Consider the following 8,812-nt stretch of genomic DNA (forward strand, 5'->3'; position numbering starts at 1 on the left):
CGAGGTCATTAAGTGTGACCTCAGGGTTAAGGGACTGAACAGGGAGGCTGCAATGGATCGTGCAGCGTGGAGAGCCGCCATTAGGTGACCAAGGCCAACACATGCAAGCATGTTGGAGCCTTTAAAAACGAAATGAAAACGAAACGAGAGACAGGGAGAGAGAGTAGGAAAGACTTATTAAAACGACCTTCAAATTTCCACGTGTAGACTGTGCAGTGAGTGGGACCTGTGCTGTGTCTGTCCCCCTTTATTAATACTGAAGATGACAAACCAAAATAAGTTTCAAAGCAAGCCTGAGGACAGTAAATCACCCATGGGGATGAGGGTGGGTTCATGGAATGTGGGAAGTTTGAGGGGAAGAGAGAGGGAAGTTGTTGAGGCATTCAGTAGGAGGTGGGTGGATGTGGCGTGTTTGCAGGAAGTCCGGTACAGGGATGGATCAGCCAGAAAGATTGTTGGGAAGGACTGTTACTATAGGTTGTTTTGGCAGGGGGGGACAGACTGATATGGAGGTGTTGGTGTGATGGTTGCGGAGAAATGGGTGCAATATGTTATGAATGTTTTGAGAGTAAGCGATAGGATATTGGTAGTGAAAATTCTGTTGGGAAGAAAGATAGCTGTGATTATATCGGCATATGCTCCACAGGCAGGATTGGATGAATCAGAGAAAGATAGATTTTGGGATGATTTAATACGTGTAGTGGGTGGTATGCGGGATGACGAGATAGTGAGTTTGGGAGGGGACTTAAATGGTCATGCAGGTGAAGCAGCACAAGGTTATGAAGGAGTGCATGGGGGATGTGCATATGGTATAAGGAATGCAGAAGGGGAAAGGATACTCGAGTTTGGGGAGGCAACGGACATGATTGTGTGAAACACATATTTTAGGAAAAGAGACAGTAGGTTAATTATGTATGAGTCTGGGGGAAATAGCAGCCAGATAGATTATTTTCTGGTTAGGAGGGCCGATAGGAGGTTAGTGAGGTCTGTTAAAGTTATAGGATGTGAGGAGTGTGTGCAGCAGCACAAACTATTGATTTGTGATATGGTGCTTAAAGAACAAGTGATGAAAAAGAGGACTTATGTACCTTGGAGGAAAATATGGAAGCTGAAAAACCAAGTTGTAAGGGATGCCTTCTATAGCGAGTTGAGGAGAGTGGTGGCTGAACAGGGAGCTGTAGACAGAGGCGTTAATGAACAGTACAGAGCCCTCACGAACAATTTCTTGAGAGTTACTGATGTAACATGCGATTGGACAAGAGGACCACCAAGACATAAAGTAACTTGGTGGTGGGATGAGGGTGTAGAAGCTGCAGTTAAGGAGAAAAGAAGGCTTTTCCAGGAATGGAAAAAGGGTGGTAGCAAAGAGGAATATTTGGCTGCCAAGCATAGGGCTAGAAGAGAGGTATACAAGGCAAAGTCTGAGTCACAGAGACAATTACTTGATAACCTAAATCATGGGGAAAGGAAAAATATATTTAGGGTGGCAGGTCAGGTGAAGAGGGATAATCGGGATATTATAGGTGAGCAGTGTGTGAAGAATGATGAAGGAAGGGTAGTGGTGAACAGTGAGGATATTAAAGATGCATGGAGAGAGCATTATAACCGGTTGTTGAATGAGGAGTCTGACTGGGACAGGGAAGGTTTGGAGCCAGCAGATCCAGTGTCTGGCCCTTGGCCTTTGATCGATACTGCTACTGTGAGTGAGGCAATAGGCAGGATGAGGGTGGGGAAGGCAGCAGGTGTGTCTGGGTTGACTGCCGAAATGTTGAAGGCCTCAGGCGATATACGGGTGAGTTTAGTCACTGACCTGATAAATAGGATTATTTATGAGTGTGTTGTCCCAGATGATTGGCTGAAGAGTGTAATTGTAAATGTGTATAAAGGGAAGGGTGATGCCCTGGAAAGAGGAAATTATAGAGGTATAAAGCATTTAGATCAGATAATGAAGGTAATGGAGAGAGTTTTAGAAGGTATGATTACAGAAAGAGTGAATATTGATGAGATGCAGTTTGAGTTTATGCCAGGTAGGGGGACCACTGATGCCATATTCATTGTTCGACAACTTCAGGAAAAATATATTGGTAGGAGAAGGGATCTTTATTTTGTTTTTGTTGATTTGGAAAAGGCCTTTGACAGAGTCCCTAGAGAGGTGGTGAAGTGGGCAATGAGAAAGCTTGGCTTGGAGGAGTGGCTGGTTAGGGTGGTTATGGCCATGTATGTGGGTGCTCACACCCAGGTGAGAGTGAATGGAGATTTGAGTGATGAGTTTTCCGTGAATGTTGGTGTGCATCAGGGGTCAGTCTTGAGTCCCATGTTGTTTATCATGGTACTTGAAGCCCTTTCACGTGACTTTAGAAACGGATTCCTGTGGGAGTTGTTGTATGCTGATGATTTGTTGTTGATTGCAGAGAACGAAAGGGAGGCGGAGGAAAGGTTTAGGAAATGGAGATGGTATGGGGCAAAAGGGTTTAAGGGTAAATGCAGATAAAACAAAAGTGATGATATCTAGGGTTGGTGGCGGTACTGTCAAAGACGAGGGAGAGTGGCCATGTGCAGTTTGCCACAAGGGCGTGGGAAGTAAATCCATCTTGTGCGGTGTGTGTGATAAATGGGTGCATAAGAGATGTAGTATCAGAGGTAGACTGCAAGATATTGCTGATTTTATGTGTACGGCGTGCCGGGGTGAGCAGGAGGAGATTGTCAGACGTGAAAGGATTGAACTTGCTGGTGAATCTCATGAGTGTGTGGAAGAGTTTTATTATTTGGGAGACATGTTGTGTGCTGGAGGTGGGGCTGGAGCTAGCTCTGTGGCTAGGGTGAGAAGTGGTTGGAAGAAGTTCAGGGAGCTCTTGCCTCTCCTGACATTGAGAGGACTCTCCCTACGTGCTAAGGGGTCTTTGTATGCAGCATGTGTTAGGAGTGTAATGCTGTATGGTAGTGAGACCTGGGCAGTGAAGGAAGAAGATATTCGCTGGCTCAGACGTACAGAAATAACAATGATTAGGTGGATGTGCAGTGCGTCCCTGCGTCCAAGGCCTGGAGGGGCTGGGTTTACGATGGAAGAGTTGAGAGGTAGGATGGGACTGGAGTGTATTGGTGTTGTGATGAGGAGAGGTAGACTGAGGTGGTTTGGACATGTGGAGAGGATGGGGGATGATAATTGGGTGAGGAAGGTGAGAAGTGTTAATATTGGGGGTGGGGTTATGAGGGGTAGACCGAGAAAGACATGGGATGAGGTCATTAAGTGTGACCTCAGGGTTAAGGGACTGAACAGGGAGGCTGCAATGGATCGTGCAGCGTGGAGAGCCGCCATTAGGTGACCAAGGCCAACACATGCAAGCATGTTGGAGCCTTTAAAAACGAAATGAAAACGAAACAAGAGAGACAGGGAGAGAGAGTAGGAAAGACTTATTAAAACGACCTTGAAATTTCCACGTGTAGACTGTGCAGTGAGTGGGACCTGTGCTGTGTCTGTCCCCCTTTATTAATACTGAAGATGACAAACCAAAATAAGTTTCAAAGCAAGCCTGAGGACAGTAAATCACCCATGGGGATGAGGGTGGGTTCATGGAATGTGGGAAGTTTGAGGGGAAGAGAGAGGGAAGTTGTTGAGGCATTCAGTAGGAGGTGGGCGGATGTGGCATGTTTGCAGGAAGTCCGGTACAGGGATGGATCAGCCAGAAAGACTGTTGGGAAGGACTGTTACTATAGGTTGTTTTGGCAGGGGGAGACAGACTGATATGGAGGTGTTGGTGTGATGGTTGCGGAGAAATGGGTGCAATATGTTATGAATGTTTTGAGAGTAAGCGATAGGATATTGGTAGTGAAAATTCTGTTGGGAAGAAAGATAGCTGTGATTATATCGGCATATGCTCCACAGGCAGGATTGGATGAATCAGAGAAAGATAGATTTTGGGTTGATTTAATACGTGTAGTGGGTGGTATGCGGGATGACGAGATAGTGAGTTTGGGAGGGGACTTAAATGGTCATGCAGGTGAAGCAGCACAAGGTTATGAAGGAGTGCATGGGGGATGTGCGTATGGTATAAGGAATGCAGAAGGGGAAAGGATACTCGAGTTTGGGGAGGCAACGGACATGATTGTGTGAAACACATATTTTAGGAAAAGAGACAGTAGGTTAATTATGTATGAGTCTGGGGGTAATAGCAGCCAGATAGATTATTTTCTGGTTAGGAGGGCCGATAGGAGGTTAGTGAGGTCTGTTAAAGTTATAGGAAGTGAGGAGTGTGTGCATTAGCACAAACTATTGATTTGTGATATGGTGCTTAAAGAACAAGTGATGAAAAAGAGGACTTATGTACCTTGGAGGAAAATATGGAAGCTGAAAAACCAAGTTGTAAGGGATGCCTTCTATAGCGAGTTGAGGAGAGTGGTGGCTGAACAGGGAGCTGTAGACAGAGGCGTTAATGAACAGTACAGAGCCCTCACGAACAATTTCTTGAGAGTTACTGATGTAACATGCGGTTGGACAAGAGGACCACCAAGACATAAAGTAACTTGGTGGTGGGATGAGGGTGTAGAAGCTGCAGTTAAGGAGAAAAGAAGGCTTTTCCAGGAATGGAAAAAGGGTGGTAGCAAAGAGGAATATTTGGCTGCCAAGCATAGGGCTAGAAGAGAGGTATACAAGGCAAAGTCTGAGTCACAGAGACAATTACTTGATAACCTAAATCATGGGGAAAGGAAAAATATATTTAGGGTGGCAGATCAGGTGAAGAGGGATAATCGGGATATTATAGGTGAGCAGTGTGTGAAGAATGATGAAGGAAGGGTAGTGGTGAACAGTGAGGATATTAAAGATGCATGGAGAGAGCATTATAACCGGTTGTTGAATGAGGAGTCTGACTGGGACAGGGAAGGTTTGGAGCCAGCAGATCCAGTGTCTGGCCCTTGGCCTTTGATTGATACTGCTACTGTGAGTGAGGCAATAGGCAGGATGAGGGTGGGGAAGGCAGCAGGTGTGTCTGGGTTGACTGCCGAAATGTTGAAGGCCTCAGGCGATATACGGGTGAGTTTAGTCACTGACCTGATAAATAGGATTATTTATGAGTGTGTTGTCCCAGATGATTGGCTGAAGAGTGTAATTGTAAATGTGTATAAAGGGAAGGGTGATGCCCTGGAAAGAGGAAATTATAGAGGTATAAAGCATTTAGATCAGATAATGAAGGTAATGGAGAGAGTTTTAGAAGGTATGATTACAGAAAGAGTGAATATTGATGAGATGCAGTTTGAGTTTATGCCAGGTAGGGGGACCACTGATGCCATATTCATTGTTCGACAACTTCAGGAAAAATATATTGGTAGGAGAAGGGATCTTTATTTTGTTTTTGTTGATTTGGAAAAGGCCTTTGACAGAGTCCCTAGAGAGGTGGTGAAGTGGGCAATGAGAAAGCTTGGCTTGGAGGAGTGGCTGGTTAGGGTGGTTATGGCCATGTATGTGGGTGCTCACACCCAGGTGAGAGTGAATGGAGATTTGAGTGATGAGTTTTCCATGAATGTTGGTGTGCATCAGGGGTCAGTCTTGAGTCCCATGTTGTTTATCATGGTACTTGAAGCCCTTTCACGTGACTTTAGAAACGGACTCCTGTGGGAGTTGTTGTATGCTGATGATTTGTTGTTGTTTGCAGAGAACGAAAGGGAGGCGGAGGAAAGGTTTAGGAAATGGAGAGATGGTATGGGGTAAAAGGGTTTAAGGGTAAATGCAGATAAAACAAAAGTGATGATATCTAGGGTTGGTGGCGGTAGTACTGTCAAAGATGAGGGAGAGTGGCCATGTGCAGTTTGCCACAAGGGCGTGGGAAGTACATCCATCTTGTGCAGTGTGTGTGATAAATGGGTGCATAAGAGATGTAGTATCAGAGGTAGACTGCGAGATAATGCTGATTTTATGTGTACGGCGTGCCGGGGTGAGCAGGTGGAGATTGTCAGACGTGAAAGGATTGAACTTGCTGGTGAATCTCTTGTGTGTGTGGAAGAGTTTTGTTATTTGGGAGACATGTTGTGTGCTGGAGGTGGGGCTGGAGCTAGCTCTGTGGCTAGGATGAGAAGTGGTTGGAAGAAGTTCAGGGAGCTCTTGCCTCTCCTGACATTGAGAGGGCTCTCCCTACGTGCTAAGGGGTCTTTGTATGCAGCATGTGTTAGGAGTGTAATGCTGTATGGTAGTGAGACCTGGGCAGTGAAGGAAGAAGATATTCGCTGGCTCAGACGTACAGAAATAACAATGATTAGGTGGATGTGCAGTGCGTCCCTGCATCCAAGGCCTGGAGGGGCTGGGTTTACGATGGAAGAGTTGAGAGGTAGGATGGGACTGGAATGTATTGGTGTTGTGATGAGGAGAGGTAGATTGAGGTGGTTTGGACTTGTGCAGAGGATGGGGGATGATAATTGGATGAGGAAGGTGAGAAGTGTTAATATTGGGGGTGGGGTTATGAGGGGTAGACCGAGAAAGACATGGGACGAGGTCATTAAGTTTGACCTTAGGGTTAAGGAACCGAACAGGGAGGCTGCAATGGATTGTGCAGCATGGAGAGCTGCCATTAGGTGACCAAGGCCGACACATGCAAGCATGTTGGAGCCTTTAAAAACGAAACGAAACGAGTCTCTCATGTGTCAACCCCTTCACTACGATGACATATTTAGTCTATTTACTTTCATCTGATGGAACTGGCTGAATTGCACATGTTGAATACTAACCTGTGTGTGTGTGTGTGTGTGTATGTGAGAGAGAGAGAGAGAGAGAGAGAGAGAGAGAGAGAGAGAGAGAGAGAGTCATGTGCCCTGGTTTGTAACATGTGAAACAACAAACTTACAAGACACACACACACACACACACACACACACACACACACACACACACACACCAACCTGACCTCTTTCTCTCTCTTGAACTGACAGTTTGCATCACTGTCTCATGTGTACACATACTGGTATGTTGTGAAGAATACATACATGTGTACACCTTTTATATGTGTATGGTAAGTCACGCAGACATGGATGCTAACCCATACGTGAATAATGTTAGTGAATTAGTTCCGCCTGCGTTTGCTTACACGTGCGTGCACACACACACACACACACGCACACACACACACACACACACACATGCACACACACACACACACACACACACACACACACACACACACACACACTCACACACTAAAGAAAGAGAGAGAGAGAGAGAGAGAGAGAGAGAGAGAGAGAGGTGGGGGGTTATATCACAAACAGGTCTAGGGTTGTGAAGTAATTGGCTTGAGGGAGGAAGAATGGGAAGAAAATCACGTATGTAGTGAGAAACAGGAATATGGACCTAGACAGTTTCGTAACAGGGCTTCCGCAGTGATTTATTCTTCTGTTAGGGATTTGATAACTGCTCAGTATCTTGCCCTGCCCTGCCCTGCCCTGCCCTGCCGTACCCAAAACCAAACAATACCCAGCTACTTCTGAAGTAAAAGAATGTCCCTAGTCATCAACGACTGGAAATTTTCAACCAGTACCTGTTTATACACGGTAGGATTGTTACATAACACAGGGCTTCTCGACAACATGCTTCTCGCTGAGTTTGGTCTCTCTCTCTCTCTCTCTTGAACACTGAATATTAAAAGACAAATTACTGAATTGCTCATGCAGAGCCAGGGTGGAAAAAAAACATGTTTTCATAAAAACCAAAACATTTTTAAATAATCCAAAAAAAAAATGTGGTTTTTGGCAGGGAGTATCTTTTTTATCATAATTTTTGTGTATACTTTTTTTTATGGAGACATTAATACTGGTATATGATTTTAGGCATTTTCAATAAAGCTTGTATGTTAGTAATTTGCAATAGTTCCGCAACTATACGCAGCTGTACTGTATTATTTGTGTGTAAATAATGGGCATAAATAGTCTTTTTTTAAATTTTTTGCCCCACTAATGAGATAAGTCTTTTTTTCCATAATTAGACTAAGAAGTGCAGTGGTGGGTATCAGTAGCTACCGGTAAATCTGAAATTAATGGTTCTAAACCTTTAATAGAAATAGATGCTGGATAAAATGCAATATTTTGCATTACTGATACCCAGTTGTGATAATTTAATATCTGTAATAATTAAATACTATATAGTTATGAGAAAATCAGTCATCCCTTTGCCAAGATGTTAACAAAATTGTTCTTTGTCTAACAATTCTTGCAGAATTAAATAATAAATATAATGTTATATTACCCTGAAATACCACGTTGAGTACACCACTTCCCGTCCGATCAGCGAAGTTAAGCAACGTTGGGTCTGGTTAGTACTTGGATGGGTGACCGCCTGGGAACACCAGATGCTGTTGGCATAACGTTCTCCCTATGTGTCAAGTGGGGTTGGTGGAGGATTAGTGCCCCTCCCTGTAAAACAATTAACTCTAAGCCCTTGGCCACCCCGTTTGGGATACATGGCGTCTGGCAATGAATGAATGAATGAATTATTTGGAGTTTAAAAATTAGATATTAGACAGCAAAAAACATACAAACCATTGGGTTTACTAAAAAAAAATGTTTAAACCAATCCATCCTGGTTAAGTGCCTCACACCCATCCACTTACCGGTCAAGCCCCTGGTAACCTGGCTCCAACTGATGGGTAGAGTTGTCCATGAGTAGCTTCATATTTACCTATACGAGTCCATCTAAAAACATGTAAATCTTTATGTAACATAATTGGCACAAAACCTCTCTTTACCTCTCACTAAGAACCTCTGTCACCAAACACATATTTTAATGCCACCAAACATATTTTAAAGTCACTAAGCATATATTTTAATTCCACCAAAC

The 8,812-nt window shown here is 44.2% G+C and overlaps 1 pseudogene; it reads left to right on the forward strand.

Moving 5' to 3' along the window:
• The first annotated feature begins 8,217 nt into the window (after window positions 1–8,217).
• LOC145417073 (5S ribosomal RNA) lies at window positions 8,218–8,335 on the forward strand (annotated as a pseudogene).
• The last annotated feature ends 477 nt before the right edge of the window (window positions 8,336–8,812 follow it).

This window comes from Coenobita brevimanus, chromosome 108 (assembly GCF_032717465.1).
Source record: "Coenobita brevimanus isolate Jiangsu-jjx chromosome 108, ASM3271746v2, whole genome shotgun sequence".
Classification (NCBI taxonomy): domain Eukaryota; kingdom Metazoa; phylum Arthropoda; class Malacostraca; order Decapoda; family Coenobitidae; genus Coenobita; species Coenobita brevimanus.